At 39.6% G+C, this 22,390-nt stretch overlaps 1 long non-coding RNA gene across 2 annotated transcripts; it reads right to left on the bottom strand.

Annotated features, from left to right (window-relative positions):
• Positions 1–1,567: 1,567 nt before the first annotated feature.
• Positions 1,568–20,412, bottom strand: LOC120593473 (uncharacterized). Of its 2 annotated transcripts, XR_005650376.1 has the most exons (4): positions 17,295–20,412; positions 16,852–16,951; positions 8,220–8,455; positions 1,568–2,035 (listed from the first exon to the last, which is right to left on the bottom strand). It is a non-coding gene; the product is annotated as an uncharacterized LOC120593473 (long non-coding RNA). The 2 variants fall into 2 exon arrangements; XR_005650375.1 differs by lacking the exon at positions 1,568–2,035 and having other exon boundaries at positions 7,736–8,455.
• Between the last annotated feature and the right edge of the window lie 1,978 nt (positions 20,413–22,390).

The following is a 22,390-nucleotide window of genomic DNA, read 5'->3' as shown; positions in this document are numbered from 1 at the left end:
TGGGGGGCATAGAGCAAGGGTTCTCAAGCTTTAGCATGCAAAGTGATCACCTGGAGTAGTTTGTTAAAATATAGCAGATTGTGGTGTGCATCCCCAATAATCTTGGTTTAGAAAGTCAAGTGGGGGACCTTGGAGTTTGTATGTTTAGCAAGTTTTCAGGTGATGCTCATTGGGGGTGAGCCACAGACCACACTTTGAGAAACACCAACAGGGAGAGCTTGGCTACCATAACTCACAAGAACATTTCAAAGCAAAGTTTTTTGTGTGTGTGTGTGTGTGTGTGTGTGTGTGTGTGTGTGTGTGCTGCCACATACATATACACAAAGAGTCCATAGAAATCTAATTTTAAGCAATGCTACTTCCTGGTTAACCTTCCAACATAAACTAGTAGTAAAATGAATTCCTAGGAAGCTACATAAGTTGAGTTGCTGTACATGGGTTCGGGCTAGAAGCCAATCAAAACTCACAGGTCTTTTTCACATGAGCTGCCCTTGAGTTATTGACTTAGGAAAAAAAAAACTCAAACATAAAACTATACATTTATTCTTGTTATTTTCTACCCATGATTCCTTTTGATTGGCTGGCCTGGGTCCATGGAGTTGGCCTCATGTGCCCGATACCCTAAAACAGCTGAATTCATAAAGGACGCCCTACATTTAAGCCTGTGGGACATTTATCAAGCCCAGTCAATTTTCCTGAATTGACAATGAACAACATATTCTATTTAAAGTTTTTTATTTTCTTTCTAAATTTAATTTCTTAACCAGGCAGTTAAGAACTTAAAAAAAAAAAAAATGACTTAATGCTTCTGGAAGTCTCTCAGTACCTGAGGGGCAATAACCATGTTCCATTCATCTTTAGGAGTCTCCAGGCTGTCGCGAGAGAGGGCGACAAGTGATTGGAATACATTCACGTTTTAATTAGTCTAGAATTTGAACTAAATTTTTCAATGAGATTATACCGGGTGGTGAACTGACCACAGTAGCACCAAAAAAAAAAACAACGAACAATTAACCAATAATTAATTATTAATTCATACAGATCAGCTAGTCTCAAATGTGGTTTTCTTCTTCCTACGCCACTAGCAGCAACAGCAGCAATAGCAACAGCAGCAATAGCAACATCGTCACCTGTAACATTAGAGATGCACACGAGGGAGCCCCACTCCGGGTCAATGGAATCCAAAACTCCCTAGCGGGCCCAGCCGTGGAATTGTTAACATGTCCTCCAAGTGATTCGGATGCAACAAAGTTTGAGAAACTAACGGTTAGTATTTATCTTTCAGAGGCTGCATGCATTACTGGTGTTTTATAAAGTGCCTTGCTCAATAGAGGTGTATTTGCTGTTAAGAAAATGTCATTGAGTACTTGCCACGTGCCAGGGGCCGTGCTGGGCACTCAGGATAAAGATAATAAAGGTGTGTTGATACAATACCACATTCCATTTTTCTTGATCATCAACATAATATTTATTTATGGTAAACATTTTAAAATATAAAAAGGATACATAAACAGGAAGGAAAAAAAACTTTGCATAATCCCACCGTCCTGGGGCAACCTCTGTAATTCCAATGACGATGATGTAGGTGAGCCAACAGTGACCCTGAGTTCTGAACCCGAGGCCGGCTTAGGAAGTTTGAGATCTCGGGCAGCCGCTACAAGCAGCAGCGCAGAAGGGCTCTGGAGAGGCTGGGGTGAAAGCAGCTAATCGGTACATGCTGCTCACTTTTCAGCCAGCTCATTGGGTGACCAGCTGTCCCAGTTTGTCCAGGATTGTCCAAGTTTTAGCACCAAAAGTCCTGTGTTCTGGAGAACTCTTCAGTCTCCAGTAAAACAGGACAGTGGTGACTTCAGGAGATGTTTCTGCATTTAGTGAGCATTCTCCTCTTTTAGTTTCTTTCCGTTACAAGAAAGAAGAGGCAAGGACTTCGGGCAGCTGTGATCTGATGAAAGAACATTGGAGTCGGAATTCTGATTTCGCACTGGGCTCTGCCAGTTACTATGTGATCCTGGCAATTCGTGGAACTTCTCAGAGCCTGTGAAGATTAAATAGCCTTGACTGGTTTTTTACATAGCTCGGAGTAAAAGCCAAAGTGTTCCCAGTGGCCTCCAGGGCCCAACACCCCTTCCCCTTCTTTCCTCTGCACCTCATCACCTACTCTTCCTCTTATCGTGCACTCCATTCCAGCCACATTAGCCTTTTGGCTATTCCCGAAACACACCTCAGGGCCTTTGCACGGGCTTCTCTCTCTGCCTGAAGCACTCTTCACCAAGCAATCAACAGGTTTGTTCTTGTACTTCCTCAGGTCATCCAAGTGCTACCTAACAGAGAGGCTTTCCCCAACCACCCAATAAAAAAGAGCAATGACCTCCCTCCCTTTTTGTCCTCATTCCCAAACCACACACATCCAGCTGCCCCTGTTCCCTCTCCCTGCTTTATTTCCTTCATAGTACTTATCACCAACTGGGCTGTACTTTATTTGTTAGTGGTGTATTTTCTGTTATCTGCCACTAGAATATAGGCTCTGTCATGGCAGAGATATTTGTAATCTTGGTGGCTTCAATAGTGCCAAGCACTATGAGCAATAAATATTTGATGAATGAATGAATAGTTGCGATAGCATATGTTATAGCATATTTGAAAGTGCTTTGGAAAACGTAAAGATGCCACCCTGAATGAGCTTCACAAATTAGTGGCAATCTGGGACAAGTTATTTGCGACATGTATAATAGTCCTCCCCCTCCCCTCTGCAAATGCATCTATACTACGTATTTTTAAATTCTATAAATCAATAAAAGAAAAGATCAGCAACACAAGAGGGGAAAAAATGGGTAAAGAATATTAATAGGAAACTGGTAGTAGCAGAAATGTGGTGATTAGTGACCTTGGGCAAGTAACTTGACCTCTATGTCTAGTTTTCCTAACCTGGTAAAATAACCCCTTGCCTCCCAGGATCGGGAGTATAAATGAGTTAACACAAATCAACTGCTTGAAACAGTGCTGGCACATACTGCTATATAAGCATTAGCATGTATCATCGTCAGTGGTAATCAGAGAAATAGAACTGAAAATAAAATACCACTTTTCACCCATCAGATTGGTAAAAAAAATTAAATAAATACATTTTAAAGTCTGAAAATAGCAACTGTTAAGGGTGTGGAAATAATATGTCTATTACGCAATGCCAGTGTGGCGATTCAATGGAGCAGTCCCTTCAGAGAGCAATGCAGCAGTAGCTAGTAAAACTGAAAAAGTGCCCAGTCTACAATCAGACAATTCCACTTTTGAGTATATAACGCAGGGCAGCACTCCCAGACCTCCTCGACTGTACGAACTCTGGAATGGTGGTAAAGTGTGGCTTCCTGGAGCACACCCCAGACCCGCTGACTCAGAATCAGCAGGGAAAGGCCTGGGAATCCAGATGTCTCGCTAGCACCTCAGGGGACCCTTATTATCAGACAAATTCTTGTCCTTTTATTTGAAACTTGAAGAGCGAGGTTAAAGGCAGCTTTCTTAGCAAAATAAAGTGATGAAAACAAGCTAATGTGTATCAATAGGTGCATTAATTAATAAAATGGGACGCATACAAATAATGGAAAAGTCATTGTAGTTTAGAGTTATAGCTCTATATGTCAATTAAAATGGGTCATAAAAGTTGGGTTTATGTTCATAGCAGCACTATTCATAATGGCCTGAACCTGGAAACAACCCAAATGTCCATCTATGGTAGAATGGAGAAATAAATTGTAGTGTATTGAAGTGATTGAATACTATGCAGCAATAGAAATAAATGAACTACAGGTATACGCACCAAAGGCATATGTGTATGAATTTATGTATTAATTATGTGTATGAATTTCACATAATTGCTGAGCAAAAGAAGCCAGACTCAAAAGATTCCATTTATACAGAATTCAAAAACAAGCAAAATTAACATATCTCTCAAGATGAGGATGGTACTGAGTAAAAGATCACACAAAGAAGGCTTCTGGGGAATTGGCAATATTCAGGTTTTTCTCTGGGTAGTGGGTGCATGGATATGCTTGCTATATGGAAATTTATTGACCTGTAACTTTTGATAAGTAGACAATATACACATACACACATACGCACACACATTATGTGCTTCGATGAAAACAAAATTCACATAAAAATGTACCCTATATTTTATGGGTGTAAATTACACACAAAATATGAAAATGAGCTTCAATTATACACACCTAACTCATCAAATTCATGGTGTAAGTGAATAGTTGGAGGAGTACATATAACAAATATTGGTGAGACCAAGGATGGTGGTTAAACTTTACCAAAGTAAAGCTACCATCTGTTATGCTTTAATTATTTTAAAAATGAAAAAGAAAGAGAAGGAAAAAAGCTAGAAGCAAATATAATAAATATTAAGTTGGTGATTCTGGGTGAGGGAAACAGTGCATGTATAGTATTTGCTATACTATTCTTTGTTCTTTATTTTTAGAATGTAATTTTTTTAAAAAAAATACAAGAAAAACAAAATAAAGGGCCAAATTTGAAAAGTAAGGCACTGCTAAATTTGAGGGGAAATATTTATGTTTTATAGATGAACCACAGAGAGATGAAGTAATTTTTCTGAGTCATTTTAATAAGAATAACATTTTTAAAAAATCGTCCTAACAACTGAATTTGGAGAACAAAATGAAGCAGTGATGTCAGTTATGCTCCTCAGTCCATCTACCCGTTGCTATAACACGCCACAGAAATTCCCTGGACATTCACAGTGTCGTTTGTTCTATTGTTAGTAACGAAACTGAGAAAATGTTTGCTTGTCAAGACACAAAATGTTGGAGCTCGCCCACTTCTGGCTAACAGAGGCGCAAAATAGAGATGAATTAAAAGGATGTGGAATAAGATAAAGCTTAACCTCCCCATCTGAAAAAGAAAAATAATGTTCTACAAACAAGGTGGAAACATTGTGAACCCTTGGGGACTCTTAGATACAAAGTTTTGGAAAAGCCTGTGTTGGCCCCCACCAAACGGCCAAAGAGTGCCAGCGGCTGAGCAGGCTGTCTGCGGCCCGAGACGTGGCTTGGCCAGAGGATGCTCCAGCCAACACAATTGACTTCCTGGTCTCAGCATCGAGATAAAGCCATCCTGGGAAGGATGCCAAAAATAGGAAGTCTTAAAATACAAAGAAAACAAACACTGTTTTTTCCTGACATTGATCCTTTTGACGTGGACCACCAGAAGATAAGTTATTCCCCTCAAGAGAACATCTCCCAGAAAAAAGAGAAAAAAAATGCAACGACACCTGTGAGCCATCTGATTCTAGACTGAATAAAGCTCAGAGGCAGCTTTTTGACTATGACCAAACAGCTACCAAACAGCTGGATTTGAAGCATCCTTGCTTTTCCTGTGTCTCCACACACTTCCATGGCAGCTTTTAATGTCCGTAATTTACAACCAATAATTAAGCTTTTAATTGTTATTCTTTTTCGTGCATTTGCTTAGACATGAAAACTATGCCACTCGTTGTTTACTTAGCTTACTCAGCCTTGATGGATTCAAAACTGAACAGGCTGACTCATCCAGAGATGAGGCAAATTTGCCATCAGGCCCAAAAAATGTCTATTCCAAAGATGAAGTTTCCTCCATAAGCAATGAAACCTCATTATGTTGGTTTGTTGTATGTTTGTTGGCTTATGTTTTGTCCAGGATTCTCTCCTTTCCTTTTGGCCAGAAGTTGCTACTTGCACATCATCTTAGGAGCAGAGAGGAAAATGGTCTTCTGGGGCTGCCTCCCAATTCTCTAAGGGCGTGTTGTTTTGTTCTCAGACAGCCACTCTCACGTACATTTTGGAAAACATGACAATAGATGCATCGGTTAGCTTCCAGAATTGCTGCTCCTTGTAAGGTGCTGCCTTCTCCTCTGGGACGAGGCCACCACTAACTTTTGTCCTCCACATGGACCTGAATTCTACACCAGCACCTGCCCAACCCATTTCTCTAGGCCCTTGTGTCTCGTGTTCAGGCAGCTGCCAAGGAGGGAGAGAGAGAGGGAAGGAAGGAAAAAGGGTGAGAGAGAGGGAGGGAGAAAAGAGAGGAGGTGGCTTGAAGGGATCGAGGAGCATGCAATCCTTGGCGGTAAAGGAGAAGATCAAAGTAGTATGTGTGTGACTGTAAAGTAGGAAGCTAGTTTCTAATGTGACTAGAAATTGGCTCTGAAGTCAATCTCTGGGGGAAAGTTTGAAAAACTAAACTTACGGTGGATTTTGAAATGACGTTTTGGTAGGGGGAGAAATCTTATGACCTTAGAGGGCTGTCTCATATTTGATCCTTACATATACCTGGCACACAGAAAATGTAGAGACCTGGCAGATGATGTCCAAGGGAGGTTCAGTGCAGGAGAAATGCCAGGAATCAGTAGACTCTTAAGTTCATGGCTTCAAGTTCAAACTTTGTACTACGTGCCTTTGACTTTAGTTTGAACTTAAGGCAAAACGTGAATCAAAAGGATCAAAAGTTGGACTAGTTGGTATTTGGCCTAAGGAATAAACTGAAATAACCAGTGACCATGAGAGAGAGACCCATAGAAAGACCCAAAGCTGCATCTCTACTGCCTGAGGGGTATTTCCTATGAGGAAGGGGAGAAGCAAAGCATAGGTCCAACGGAATCTTTCAAAGGTGTCTGTCAAGTAAATTCAAATCAGCCTTCCTAAGTTCTATGAGCTGAGTATTGTGATCACATACATATATTGTGTCATTTAGAATATGTACGATGTCACCATGTAGCATTTTAAAGTTATAGTTTCTTTAGAAATCGCCTCAGAGATAGGGAAAATGGATCTGGAGAAGCACATGGAAGATATGAAGTCCACACCCGGATCTCACTCTCTTCTCATCCTTGACATTTTCTCTCGTCGACCACGCTCAGTAGGTATTAGCGGGCAAGGGAGCCCACTGGCTCAACCTCGAAGGGTCCGCTCCTGAGGCACAGAGCAAGGTGAACCAGAGTAGAGAATACGCCTAGAGCAGAGATCCCCAACCCCTGGGCCACAGATCAGTACCGGTCCGTGGCCTATTAGGAACTGGACCACACAGCAACAGGTGAGTGGTGGGCCAGTGGGAGAAGCTTCATCTGTATTTGCAGCCTCTCCCCAGTGCCAGCATCACTGCCTCAGCTTCACCTCAGATCATCAGGCATTAGATTCTCATAGGAGCCCCGGTACCTGGTGCCAAAAAGGTTGGGGACCACTGCCTTAGAAGACCAAAGGGAGATGACCCAATATACTGCGTAGCTCTTCATCCTGGAAGCTTCCCTTAGCTACCCTGGAGGTTCAAGAGATTGCCAACCCTATGCCACAGAGCAGATGGAAGTGGCATTTTGGCTCATTTCATGGCCTGAATGGATGGCAGAATAAGCCTATTTCACCTCATGGCACTACCTCCAGCCCAGACTGACATCTGCAGGTACCAGATGATGTCTCTGAGTATCAGAAAAGGGCTCCAAAACCATCTAGACCAAGTCTCATTGTCACATTTCAATCTAGGAATCATCTCAGGCCTCATAGGCCCTTCCTGCTCTAGTGAGTTGATGACACATGAGGATACGTTTTTTTGTCACCCTCAAGTCTTGGTCAGATAAGTTTTTAGCTCTGGTTCTGCAGAGCCCTTCACAGCACATGGGTGGCTATTGGATAAGCCCTCAGTTCTGAAGGAGCCCTGCCTGCTGGGCCTTCCCCTAGCCAGATTCTCCCTCCGTTTCATATTATGAAATATTAGAAATCAGACCTGAATGGACCACATAAATCCTTTCGCCCAACCTCCTCCTTATCCAGAAGGAGCTGAGGCTACTGATTTGTACAGGGTCCCCCAGCCAATCAAGCTGGCCCAGTGTCATGCTCGTGGACCCCATTCCTAGCCCAGTGGGAATCTACCAGGATGCATTTTCCTTTGAGAAAAAACTGTAGCTATGACTTTATTTTCATACTTCATTGCTTTGAAGGGTGTCAGAGGCCTAACCATACTTCAATAACTCACGCGCCTTCCTCCCCCAGATATCTCTTGGCTCTCAATCCATTCCCGTCTCTCCCTTTACTTCCCCTCCCACTTTTGGTCATCAGTCCTCTCCCTCTATCTCAGCTTCTCCCCTTCCAATCGCTTACAAGAGATTTTGACAGGGTGGGGGGCGAGGAAAAGGAAAAGAACAGGCAAGGCAGGGGAGGGGGGGGAGGAGGAAGTACCTGGACCGCCTGTTAAGCTGTCTTCATATTACTGTACTTCGAATAAATGACTTCACTTCCCTGGGAGTCTGTTTATGTGGCTTTTCCATCGCACTCGATAACAAAGTCCTCCACATTCCAACGACCAGAAAGCCCATCTGGGTGCTCTCTCTTTAATTAAGTGCACTGCTCTTGATCCACTTACTGCCTTGGGAAATTCTTCTAGAGTGACTGCATTTCTTCTTTGTCAAACCAGTCTGGAGGAGTGAGGTAGGAAGGAGCATCGTGAGGGAAAGACAGGCTAAGCTGCAAGCTGCTGCCCTTCTTGGGGCCTGACCAGGCTTTCCGGGGACACCACATACCTCTGGGCACAGCTCTCCTAAACTGGCCTGTGGCCTTGCCTTGGGTCCCCTAAAAAACTGGCCTTTGACCTCTAATCTGTACACGAATTGGTTTTGTCAATCCCTGAATTCCTTGTAGCTCTAACTTTCTCTGAATCAAAAGCAAATTAGTCAAGGGTGTTATCTGTGCACACACACATACCACACCACACTCGCACATACTTTGGGGACTTTTTAATCAAATGTGCACTTATCATTGCAATTTTCAGATATGCATTTTGTTATTTAACCCACAGTGGCAATTCTAACAGTGCTCACTTCACATCAGATGGGCAGAATCTCTAGCGCTGAGAAGTGACGAGAATATTGGGGCCGGTAAGCCTTTCAGTGGGATGTCCCTGCACCATGCTGTTTACCTCCTGCACCATATATAGGCCAAAAAGGGCTCAGTGCTCATTTCTGGGGTTTAACTGCTATTGATGACAACTTCTGATCAGTTAGAGTGTGCAGTTCAACCAAAAGGCTGTTCGTACCCTCAAGACAGAGTTTAGAACGTGTAGCGCAGTGCAAGCCATGGAAATGGGTTTGTATTCTAATCAAAACACAATGGGAAACCATTGTACACAGTTTTAAACAAAAGAGCAACACAGTTCAGTTTCTATCTGGCAAAGATATCTGGCCGCTGGGAAGAACAGGTCAGAGGGAGACAAAAATATGTAGTGGAGATCAGTGGAGAGGCAGTTGCTAGGTCTAGGCAGAAGGCGATCTCTTGGCTTTGGGATGGAGAGAAGTAAACTGATATGAAACACTTTGGCTCCGGAAGAATAGATACAGTAGGAGTTACTGAAGCATTAGATTGGGGGCAAAGGAAGAAAGGAATGAAGAATGAAATACAGGCTTCTGGCATGAAAAACTGAGTTCCTGTGGTGCCATTCATGAAAAGAGAGAAGCATGAGAAAGTAGCATTTTTAAAGAGAGTGTAGGGGTGAGCCCGGATTTCCATTTTGAGATGTATACGAGTTATTCTGTGTCTGGTCTTAGCCTGTGCCTGTTCATTGTTGCTTGTTCCTATGAATATACATGCTATTTGAGCACTCTTTGCAGAAGAGGTGGGGTTTGGGCAAGGAGGAATGTAGGAGAGCCAGCTCTTCACCTCAGCAGGCTTGCTATTGAGATGCCCCAGTGTGATTTGGGGTTTTACACAAGATATTAAATCTGATATTTGTGAAATGTGCTCTAGGCCCCAACTACATCCTGTGGATGAGCTGGGGAGAGGAAGAGGATCACGAGAGGAAATAGATAACCATATTCTCAGTCATTCCCAGAAGTCAGTGTGAAGGCAGAGCGGGAGGACTTGGTGATAGTGTCTTGGGTAATAGTGTCTTGTCAATCTAAACATTCCACCTGCCACCTGAACCAGGGAATAATTCTCAGCTCAGCTCTTTAAAAAGTTACTAGATAAAGAACTCCACAAACAGTTCTGAAGTCAGTATTGCTCCCAAACTAGGGTCCTATGCATATGAACACGCACAGTTCATTTGAAACCAATTCAGGCATTTCAACGTCTTTTAAAAATAGGATCTATCTGAAATGACTACTTAACATACTATCAGCAAATTTTCACCACTTTGGCCAAATTGAGGAAAAGACCACTTCAAATTAGTAAAAATCTAAAACAGAGAGACTTTAATCCATTTTGATGTCTATGACTCTAACCAAATATTTCAACAACCCTCAATGAATAAATGAACATTACACATACGGCAACAACAATAAAAATGGTGGCTGATTCTTATCAGTAACAATGCAGGCCAGAAAACAGTATTATAACATTTTTACAGGGGCAAAAAAATGCAAACAAATAAACAAAAACTTGTTTTAAAATGATACAGCCAAAGAAAACGTCCATCAAGAAAAAGCAAAAAAGTCACAGTAATCAAAACAGTGGGACACTGGCAGAAAGATAGACATATAGACTAATAGAATAAAATACAGAGCCCAGAAATAAATCCTCACAAATATGGTCAAATAATTTTCTTTGAGGGTAGCAAGACCATTCAACAAAGAAAGAACAGTCTTTTCAACAAGTGATTCCGGGAAAACTAAATATCCACATGCAAAAGAATGAAGTTAGACCCTTACCTTACTCCATAGGCAAAAATTAACTTAAAATTAATCAAACACTCATTTATTTAAGACCCTAAATGTAAGAGTTAAAGCTAAGAACTCTTAGAAGAAAACAGGAGAAAGTTTTATGACATTGGATATGGCAATAATTTCTTAGATATGACATCAGAAGTAGAGACAACAAAAGTAAAAATAGATAAATTGAACTACATCAAAATTAAAAACTTCTGGGCATCAAAAGACACAATCAACAGAGTAAAAAAGCAACTTACAGAATGGAAGAAAATACTTCAAATCGTCTATGAGGGGTTTATATCCAGAATATATAAAGAACTCCTATAACTGAATAACAACAATAACAACAAAAAGCAACTCAATTTAAAAATAGCAGAAGACTTGAATGGACATTTTTTCGAAAGAAGATATATGCATGGCCAACAAACATCTGAAAAGATCCTCAATATCGCTAATCATTAGGGAAATACAAACCAAAATTGGAACTCTGTGCACTGATGGTGGGAATGAAAAATGATACAACTCTGGTGGAAAACGGTATGGCAGTTCTTCAAAAAATGAAAAATAGAATTACCATTAGATCGAGCATATCCACTTCTGGTTATATACCCAAAAGAATTGAAAGCAGGGTCTCAAAGATATATTTGTACACCCATGTTCATAGCAGCATTATTTACAATAGCATAAAGGTAGAAGTAACATAAGTATTCATTGATGGATAAATGAATAAATAAAATTTGGCACATACATACAATGGAATATTACTAATCTTTAAAAAAGACAGAAATTCTGACACATACTAACGCTTAGATGAACCTGAAGGACATTATGCAAAGTAAAATAAGCCAGTCAGAAAAAGACAAATACTATATGATTTCACTTATACGATGTACCTAGAGTAGTCAAATTTATAGAAACAGAAAGTAGAACAGTGGTTGCCAGGGACCGAGGTTGGCGGGTAGGAAGTTGTTGTTCAATGAGTCCAGAGTTTCAGTTTTGCAAGATAAAAATAATTCTGGAGATTGATTGCACAAAAATGAGAATATAGTAAACACCACTGAACTTTACACTTAAAAATGGTTAAGATGGTAAATTTTATGTCGCGTTTTTAACCACAATAAAAAAAAATAAAGCAATAAGACATTTAAAGAAAAAAAGCTGAGATATTTTGCTTCTAGCACAATTCCACTATAAAAATGCTAACCGCAGTTCTTCTGGCTAAAGGGAAAAGCCATCAGATGGCAAGCTGGATCCACATGAAAAAATAAAGAGCGCAAAAATGATAACTTTGTCATAATTATTTTTTCTTTTTTTAAATTTCTTGAAAAGATAACTGAAGTATTTAACACAAAAATAATAATATACTGTGGGCGTTACAAGGAAGTAAAAATGTAAAACGATAATAGAATAAAGGATGGAGTAGATGGGGATATAAAAACATGAAGTAATATAATATTAATTCAGGATGGATTGTAATAAGTTAAGAAGTATAGTGAAATCTTCAGAGCAACAACTAAAAAGTAAAACAGAGATATAGGTAACGTGCAAATACATGAGAAAAATAGAATAATACAGAATATACAATTAATCCAAAAGAAGGAAGGAAAATAAGAAAACAGAACAAAGAAGGTGAAGTGATAGAAAATAAATAGCAAAATGGAAGTGTTAAATATGGGACATTTCATAATGATAAAACAATCAATTCGAGAAGAGATACCAATCTTAAGAATATGTGCACCTAATAACAGAGCTTCAAAATACATGAAGAAAAAAGTGACAGAGGCAAAAAGAGAAATAAACTAATTTATAAACAGATTGATATTTTAACTCCTGCTTCAACAGTTGACAGAATAAGTGCACAATACTATCAATCAGTTTTGCCTACTTGATATTTATGGAATACTCCATGCAAAGAGTATTCACATTCTTGCAAGTGCATGTGGAACATTCACCAAGCTAGATCATATGCTGGGTCATTAAAAAGTCTACAAATTTAAAATAATTAGATTATATAAAGCATGTCCTGGACCATAATAAAATTAAATTATAAATCAATAATAAAAAGATAACTAGAGAATCTTCAAATATTTGGACATTAACTTGTGGTATATAGCTAAAGCAGTGAATTAGAAAATAGATGTCAGAAAAATTTATTGAAACAAAAAGCTGGTTCTTTAAAAATATTGATAAAATTGATACACTTAAGCTGGATTGATCAAGAAAAAAAAAAGAGAAGACATAAATTATCAACATGAGTGTAGAGAAGAGATGCCACCACGGATACCCTAGACATTGAAAGTAAATAAAATAATATTATGAAAAAGTTTAGTCCAATAAATTCTACAACCTAGATAAAATGGAAAAATTTCTTGAAATACACAAATTACGAATACCGACTTATGAAGAAATAAAAAACCTGAATAGCCCTATATCAATAAAAGGAATTGATTTTATACTTAACTTTCTCACAAAGAAAACTCTAGACCTTGATCTTATTGAATACATAAGGAAGAAAATATATCTCGAAAATTTTTTCCAGAAAATAAAAAAGTACTAAACACTTCCAAACTCATTTTATGAGGGCAATATCACCATGACATGAAAATTAGACAAAATAAAATAGGCATAAAAAAACCACTACAGACCTCATGTTCCTAGATGCAAAAATCCTTAATTTGATATCAGCACATCAATTCCCAGAAATACATGAAAAGACTAATATATCATGACCAACTGGGGTTTATTTTAGGAATGCAAGATTGGTTTGACATTCAAAAATCAATCAATGTAAGTCATCATAGTAGAGAGGAAAGGAGAAAAAAATATAATTATATTGATAGATGTAACAAAATCATTTGACAAAATTTAATGCAAATTCATGAAAAAAATTAAACAAAAGAGAAATAGAAGGAAACTTCCTCAATGTGATATGAGGAAAAGCTTACAATTACCATTAAACTTAATGATAGAAGCCTGAATACTTTCCTCCCATGACTGCTCACAAAACGAAGATTTCTGTGCTCACGGCTTCTATTCGACAGTGTGTACAATGTCCTTGCCGCTACAATAAGGCAAGCAAAAAAAAAGTTAATTAGATTAAAAAGAAAAAATTTAAACCCTCTTTATTCACAGATGACATGAATGTGTACATAGAAAATCCTATGAAGCTTATGAAGAAATGCTAGAACAAATAGGAGAATTAGAAAGATCATAGGATATTTAGTTAGTACACAAAACATAATTTTACTTCTATATTCTAGCAGCAAACAATTGGAAAATAATTTTTTAAAACAATATCATTTATTTTGGCATCAAAAATAAAATCCTTCAGGATAAATTTAACGAAAATATAAGCATGACCTGCACACTGTAAGTTACAATGCATTGCAGACGGAAATTTTTAAAGACCTACTAAGTAGAAAAATATATCATATGCATGGATTGAAAGTCTCAATATGGTTAAGATAGCAATTCTTCCCAAATGATTTACAGACTTAACATTATTTCTATAAAAAATCCAGCAGGGTTTATGTAGAAATCAATAAGCTTAATCTACAATTTATATGGAAATGCACAATATTTAGAGTATGTTCTTAAATATTGACCTATCGAATATTGTTTCAAAAAACAATTTTGAAAAACAAGAATGAAGGTAGAGGATTTACGATAATGGATTTTCAAAACTTACTTTAAGCCACAGTAACCAAAACTATATAACAGTCTGCCATAGGATAGACTAGATCAATGGAATACACTTGAGAGTCTAAAAATATTATACAAACATATATATGTAGTCAACTGATCTTTGACAATGGTATCAAAGTAACCAAATGATGAAAGGATAGTCTTTTCAACAAATGATGCTAAAAAACCTGACTACTCATATGGGGTGAAAAAATGAATCTTATTTCACGTCCTACACAAAAATTAGTTTGAAATAGATGTTAGACCAAAATGTTAGAGCTAAAACGTTTTAAATTTAAAATGTTTTAAATTTAAAACATTTTAAATTCTAAGAGAAAACAAAAAAATCATGTGTTAAGCAAAAGTTTCTTAGGTAGGACACAGAAACATGAACCATAAAAGAAAAAACAATAAGTTAGGCTTAAGCAAAATTTAAAGCTTTTGCCCTTCAAATGTATAGTTGAGAACATAAAAATGCAAGACATAGACTGGGGAAATGCAATGCATAACATATATCTGATGAAGGACTTAACATTTAGAATATGTAGACAATGCTTACGATTCGACAATAAGAAGATAACCTGATTTTTTTAGAAGGGCAAAAGATTTGACTAACACTTTACCAAAGAAGATACACAAATAGGAAATAAGCAAATAAAAAGATAAACATCATCAGTCATTGGAAGAAATAAAAAAATTAAAACCGCAATGAGATACTACTATATATCTGCTAGAATGGCTAAAATGGAAAAAAACCTGACAACATACAGGTTAGGTACACTGGTGTATATATTTTCAAACTTAAAATGGGTGCGTTTTATTGTAGGTAGATTGTACCTTGATAAGGTCAAATTAAAAAAGAAGAAAATACACATTAAATTATTGCTACACTCCTACCTGAATGACTAAAATTCAATTAAAAGTACTGATGATACTAAATATTAACATAAATGGAAGCAACTGAACTCTCATCTACTGCTAACGAGTGGGTAAATTGGTCAAATCAATCCAGAAAATGTGTTGCACTGATCATATGTGTAACCTGTGATACAAAAATTCCTTTTCTAAATATATACCTAACAAAAATGTGTACGTATGTGCACCAAAAGAATCCTCATAGAAGCAATAGCTAAAAACTGGAAATAATCTAATTGTCCATGAATAGCAGCATGGGTTAATAACTAGTGGTGTGTTCTTATGGTGGAATATTACACAGCAATGAAAATGAATGAACTATTTACATATGCAAGAAGTATGGGTGAAATCTCACGAACCTTATATTGAGGGAAAAGAAACAGACACAAAAGTCCGCAGATTGCATAATTCCATTTATATAAAACTTAAAAATATATGAAATTAATCCAGCATGCTGAAAGTCAAAATAGCAGTTTCTTTTGGAGAAGAGAGAAGGGTTAATGATCGTAAGGGGCAGGAGAGGAGCTTCTGGGAGGCTGGTAACCTTCTGTTTCATAATCTGGGTTGTTACTGGAGAGTGTTCCATTCATGAGGACTCATTGAGTTATACACTTACAGTTTGTGCCTTTTTCTGTATGGATGCTATATCCATTTATACACGTACACACACAAACTTTTTAAAGGGATTAATAAGTAAACAGGAATCAAGTAGAAGTAGAGACTTTTTTTGTCAATAAGTTTGCTGCTAAATAGAAGGATGCAAAAAAAAGGAAGAAGCTTGGGGTATTATTGTAAGATAGCTGAAAGGTACTTTTTGGATTAGGAAAGATTTGAGCTCGCTTATATTCTGATTTTTAAAGCCAGTGAAGGGGAAGATCTAATACTATGGGCATAAATGATTAAAATGATGAAGCACTATTTTCAAACATCTCTGAAGCAGGGATTCATGAGAAGTGGTGATCTTGTACAAGAATGATGTTTTCCCCCTCCAAGTTTCAAAAGAAGATACTGATGGGCGCCACACAGAGAACCTATAAATGGGTGGAGGAAGAGTGGGACATTTTGGGAATGAAGCTGAGGGAGTTTGTGTCTGGCCACAAAGCACAGCCACATGCTACCAGGTTGTGGCTCGAGCTTGGAATATTAAGAAAAATAAAAGTGATCAGAGTTGGTACATCCACCACAGGAAAAGTGAAGGGCAGCTGTCTAGGGATAAATCAAACAAAAATTGAGCCGTTTGAGAGTTCAGCTAAATTTGGAAACTACGCGGTCCTTATTGAGCTAATGGCACAATCATTTTCCCAGGCATCCAGGAAGGGAACCTTGAAGTTATTCTTTTACGATATTGTACTCCCGCCTCTCACAAACTCCTTCCCTGCCAGTCTTCTGCAGTGCAGGCCCTAGCAGAGAAAACCTGACCTAATCTGACAGCTCCCCATTGGGGTTCCTGCCTCCAATCTCTCCCTGACGTCCCTCTTTTCCTAATTAGAACCCATCCTTGTTCAAAAACCTTCAATGTCTTCTAGTGTCAGATGCCAGTTAAATTAAAAAGCTTAATTAGATGAACTCACCTCAAATTTCGGACCATGACGGAGTCCGGAGCACATGGCACCTGCATGGACCAGACATTAGCCCAGCAGCTCCAGCTCATCACGCAGCCCAGTCTTCACCCTGGTAAGTATAAACCGATAATAGCTGATATTTATTGAGTACCTATGACGTGTGAAACATTATTCTAATATGCACCTGGCATATGTTGGCCAATTTAATTCTCACAACAACCTCTTAGGGTAGGTTTTAGTTATTTCATTCGATAGGCATGGAAAATGAGATACAGAGAGGTCGAGTCAATTGCCCCACTTAGAGTTAGTGAGAGCACAAGCAGTCGAAGCCAGGCTTTTGGGTTCCAAAACAACACACTTAATCTCTACACTAAGACCAGGCACTTGCTTGGCTTCCAACACTTGTCTGTGAGTCTGCCTGTCCAGGTCAAAATCTTGGTTCTGCAACTCACCTTCAGCACAGCCCAAGACAACGCTGGTTTTTCCCCTGGTTCCGGGAACTCCATGTCATCTTGACTCTATTCAGTAGGGTCTCAAATCTGTTTATTGGGGTCCAACGGCCAGCAGCCCTTGTCCATAATGTTTCTCAATGGTGTGCTCTCGTTTGTCCCTCCTACTCAGTAGTGAGAATTGGTTACTAACTTTTAAATATTGGAGATAAATTTTAGGAAGTTAAAAAAGAAGGAAAGAAAGAAAGAAGGAAGGAAGGAAGGAAGGTTTGGAGGGGGAAATCTCATTCTTGTAATGAATAAGTGGTCCCCCCAAAAGAAGATTATTTTCATCTCCCTCTGTGCTTTATAGTTCCAATTTTAACATAAAACTATCTTATCTATTTTATTAATACCTTACCCTGTTCTGTTGGATTGATTCTCATTTGCAAAACAAGAATTTTTTTAAAAAAATTCCTTGTTTTTCTTCAGAAAATGATCATTTGAAGAAAGAAATGTTTAAAGAATCGATTGACCCTCCTTCAGAAATTTATTTCCTCTTTCCAAACTGAACAGTTACCCCTTTTCTCCGCCCCACCCCAGGACATTTTTTTCCAGAATTTTTTTAAAGCAAGCTGGAAGTTACAACAACCTTTGCTCTCTGAGACACTCTTAAAATTCCACTGTAGATATAATCCTTATCAGTTCAAATGTGTTTACCACGTCACATGGTTCTTATACAGAGTCAAAGATAAATGCTAATATTCTACAAACTAAAATACTGCAGCCTTTGAAAGTTGTTTTTCAAGCACAGCTCTGTCACTTAATGTGCTTCTTTCTTTCCTTAAGGCAGAGCGAAAGGGCTTGACACGCATAGCATGAGACCTCACCCTTCCCACACTTGAATGTGAAAGCCCTGTCGCAAAAACATGGTACATTATCCTTAAAACAAAAATCTCTGTGACTTCAGTGACACTAAAATGCACGGCGAACAATGGTGCTGGCGTAATTCCAGTGTTTCTGGACGCTGCTTCTTAACATAAAGTGAATTCACAAAGGCTGGGGTTTCATTTCTGGGGATAACGGATACTTTAAATACTGTACACTTTTGTGTCTGCACATACAGAGTAAAACAGTGACTTGGAGCAATTATCCTCGTAATTCAAGTGCGCCCTTTCTTCCCCACATACAGATTATGGCTTTAATTATCTGAACGTTTCACACGAAAGGTATCTTTTGTCCCCTTGGATAATTGCTTCATTTTTTTACTGTTTCGTGTATTTAAATCTGAAGTATTCCCTAGTCCAGACATACAGGTGAGAGAAACTTTTGCAAATAAATCATTTTGGAAGTAACACTTTGTCGTCGTTGTTGTTTTCTAATGGAAAGCCATATAGCACCTCAAATATGGTTTAACAGGCTAAAGATAGTTTGCCTGTGAGATCAGAGCCCCACCCAGGCAGAGACTTCCTGTCCTCCATCTTTCAGCCCTGAGAAGAGGGAGGACAGTACAGGCACACAGGGTCTGACAGAAGCTGTCATCCAGTAGGCAGGAATGCAATTCACCTGTCGCCTGTGCATCATTATCAGGCATGTTGACAGGTAGTGGCCCTGGGAGGGAGGCCAGGGCTTCTATGCCAGCCAGTGAAAGGATGAGAGAGAGATTGCTATCAGCATCACTGATGGGCGAGATCCTTCTAGGTCGTGGACAGAAAGTTCCTGGACACTTTGTGGAGTCCTTCACAGAGTTTCAGCGGTGGGGCGGGATTTTCAGGATGGAATTTGGAGCTGTGGATTGGTCTTCAGTGTTTGAGCATCCATGTCACATGATTAACTGGTGATCCGGGGCAAGGATGAATCGCCGTCCTAAAGTATTCCCATCAATTTCAAGAAAAAAGTGCTGTGGTTTGGCAGGTAAGCCAACTGGCCCTTTTATGTCATTGTTTGTCCTTTTCACTAAACTGTGAAAGGAATGTGTCACTATCTTTCAAAACTGTGTAGACACAAATAAGGACTCTGTCTCAGGAACCCTTAATGGACTACAGTTGAGAAAAAGGGACAAAGGTTTTAAAAGACATATCCAGTTCATCCTCAGAATGCTTGTGATATGGCAGACGCTCTGAAAACGGCTGATTTTTAGTGTTATAAAGCATAGGATAAGGGAGCATAACCCCAAAAGACCTCAAGTAACTGAAGGGGAAAACTGGTTTTTATTTGTGTCATGGCTACAATTCCAAGGTTTCAGACTACAAGAGACTTCCAAATGTGCTTGCTTCTCTGGGTATTAAGCAGCCGAGCTTATTGATTCCAGATAAATGCAGAGCATGTGAGCGTGGGTGTATGCAGCTCAGAAGTCCGTTTCCTTAGTAAACCAGCCGATAATGAAAGCAAGATGCTCACTTTCTGGAAAAGGGGAAATCTATGGGCCACACAACCAAGAGATGTTAAGAGGCTTAATTCATGAAAACTGTGAAGAACGAGGTGACTGGTTGGAACCATTTAAGACGAACGGCCTGGGTAAGAAGTCGTTACTGAGTCCTCGGACTTGTCAGCAACTAATGTGGCCATAAGGATGAAAGGAAGATTATTTCATGATGCTAAGGTTTTCATTTTCTGGTCGTAAATCAATCTCATGTCGGTTTACCTTAAAAGGAACATTTAGCTACAACAGATATTTTAACATAATTTATTATTGCTTCAGGCCCAAAGCACCAGAAAAAAGCCGGAGACACAAGGCCTTGTGGGGAATGAACCCTTCCGTAGAGCTTGGATGTTTCAATTCAGTGCTCAATACCATCGGTCTCTTGGTGAAGCCCTTGGTCATGCCCTGCTTCTTCCGTGATATGTTCAGGGATTCCCCCAAACCAGCCCTTGCTTGGTCTTAGTTCTTATCTACCTACCTGCTATCCAGCCTCTGTCATTTTCTTGCTAAAATCTTCAAGTCTGTGTCCACCCATTCGGTCCCTTCTTCAACCCCTGAAATTTGCTCCTCTACCTCTAGATGAGACCTTCCCTTTCAAAGTCTTCCATGACTGCCTCTTCGTATTCCTCCTCTTCCTCTTCCTCCTTTTCCACATGTCTCTCCTTCTCTACCCCCTCCCTCCCACTTACCTTCTCTCCCAAATTCAAATTCAGCAAGTTGGTTGATATCTCATTTCTCTCAGCTCTTCTTCGATCTTGGACACTTCGAACACTATATCCTTTTAAAAATAATTCCCTTACTTTCGTGTTCTCAGGATCTCTGTCGGATTCGGTGTTACCTGTGCATCTCTCTCTATTTTCCCACTTCTTACCTGTGGTCACCTTCCAGTCTCTATCTTTAGTACGCTTCCCTCTCCAGCTTCTTCCCAAGACCCTTGTTTATTTTACAGCTTCATCTAAATCCTCATCTCCAGGATTAACCCCCTATATGCCTACAATCAATTCAGCTAAACTCAACAATTCAACTAAACTCAACACATCCCATGTGTCCGTCTGCCTACAAGGTAGCTCTCGTTTTTCCTGATGGCACTATAAGCCAAAAATGTCCAAATTTAGCATCTTCCCTTCTAAAACTGCCTCCTTTCCCAACAGCCCCATTTCTGGTGCCTCTCATCCTACTTCCCATTTCTGAAGTGAAAACCCTCGACATTTGATTCTTTCCTCTTCCTCAATTCTTGTGTCTAAGCTTTCACGTTTCTTACTTCAACAAATCTCTTCCATAAACTCTTTCCTTGCCACCTCTCCCCAGCTACAATTTTCATTTGGTTTCTTTCCTCTCTGGGAGTTGTTATTTCTACACGTCCTGTACCAATGTCTCTGCTACTGTCTCTTCCTGCACCAGGCCAATCTTTGATGAACCATACCTGTCCCTCTGCCCATCATTGCAATGGCTCATAGCAGCAACTACAATCTTTCCATGAGAACTTACAAGTCATCCTGGAGGCTGCAAGGTACAGAGGGCTTGGATTGACCAGCATCGAACCCTGACTACGGCACTTGCAAACTATTGACTACCCATCCCTAAAAGCTGTAGATTCTTCCTTTGCAACATCTAAGACACTTGCTTCTTTCTTCCCATTCCCACTACCTCCTCTCAGGCCCACTCCATGGCTCACCTGGAGAGTGGCAGCAGCTCCCTGACAAGTCTTCATCCACACTCTGCTTTTCAATCTGTCGTCATCATCATATCATCATCATCATCATCATCATCATCATCACATCATCATCATCCACCTTGCTATGGTTCTCTGTGTCACAGTTGACTTAAAGCTTTCATATATATTCCTACCATGTCATCCAGTCTGGAGAGGAGAGGAGCAGATGAGTAAACAGATGATGAAACTAAAGTTTAAGATGGTTCAGTGGTTGCTCAAGATTTCAGGGCTGGCGACAGTGGAAGCAGGACCCACATCCCTCCAGCCCCAGGGCCTGAGCCCTTGCGTTTCCTTAGAGTTTTCATAATCTAAATGACAATCATATCACTTATCTGATTAAATCTTCCAATGGCTTCTCGGTGTCTACAAAACAGAGTCGAATTTCATTCACCCAGTCCCCAAGGTGGAGCCCCATCATCTGATTCCAAGTTACTTCTCCAGGTTTATTTCTTGGAGAAATAAACTGTTTCTTCACGTGCAGTGTCTGTATACCATACTTCAGGAAAAGGTACGCTATACAACTTTCAGCTCATCTCCCAACTCCAGCCTATTTTATCGTCTGTTCTCCTGCACGGGCTCTTAGAAACATGAGCAAGATCGTATCATTGCTCCTCCCAGAATGCTCAGAATAAAACACCACGTCATTATCGTGGAGTACAAAGCCACAGGTGATCTGGTCCCAACACTCACTCTAGCCTTATCTCCTGTAATTCACTTCCGCAAACGCTTGCCACGTTGGTTCATCTGTGCTCCTCAGACACGCCCAGCAGGTCTCTTGGGCAGGGCCTTTGCACTTACTACACACCCCGCCCCGCCCCCGCCTGGAGTGTTTCAGCTCTCGAATCCACATGGTGAACTCTCAGCTCCATCAGGTTTCTGTTTGTCGGAGGGATTTTCCCAACCGCCCTCTTTAAAATAACACTTCCCTTGTCACTCTCTCCCCGCTTACTCTGCCTTAATTTTCTTTCCAGTGCCTAACACTCC

The sequence above is a fragment of the Pteropus medius genome, unplaced genomic scaffold (genome assembly GCF_902729225.1).
Source record: "Pteropus medius unplaced genomic scaffold, Ma_sr-lr_union100, whole genome shotgun sequence".
Classification (NCBI taxonomy): Eukaryota; Metazoa; Chordata; class Mammalia; order Chiroptera; family Pteropodidae; genus Pteropus; species Pteropus medius.
This window is presented reverse-complemented; position numbering and strand designations above follow the sequence as displayed.